The sequence below is a fragment of the Habropoda laboriosa genome, unplaced genomic scaffold (genome assembly GCF_001263275.1).
Source record: "Habropoda laboriosa isolate 0110345459 unplaced genomic scaffold, ASM126327v1 scaffold2, whole genome shotgun sequence".
Taxonomy (NCBI): Eukaryota; Metazoa; Arthropoda; class Insecta; order Hymenoptera; family Apidae; genus Habropoda; species Habropoda laboriosa.
In genome coordinates, this window is record NW_017100190.1 from 5,905,280 (window position 1) to 5,905,625 (window position 346).

At 46.2% G+C, this 346-nt stretch overlaps 1 protein-coding gene across 1 annotated transcript in view; it reads right to left on the minus strand.

The window, feature by feature from the left end:
* LOC108580107 (aristaless-related homeobox protein) overlaps positions 1 to 346 on the minus strand; it is a 10,546-nt gene that overhangs the window by 2,280 nt on the left and 7,920 nt on the right. The window lies entirely within an intron of this gene.

The window sequence follows — 346 nt, forward strand, 5'->3', positions numbered from 1 at the left end:
GATCCGATACCGCGCGGAGTTTCGATCGGTTCGATGATACTTTATGTCCCTTCGGCGTTATCACTTCAATATTCCTCGTGATTTTCTTCTCGAGGAACGGGATCCACGCGGCGAATCGGAATAATTTGGAGAATGTTTAAACCGACGTTGATTATCAACGGGGAGGGATCGAAGGCGAAACGGATGGTGATTAAGTTTGTACGTATGACGTTGAAAATTACTCGAAGGATTACTCGAAAGAGAAATTAGGAATATCGTTGTGGAGGCTGGTAGAAATCAAGGGAAGTTTCGAAAGTGACTGTGGGAGAGAGCGTTCAGTTGAAACGGAGGAGGAGCAGCAGCAGCA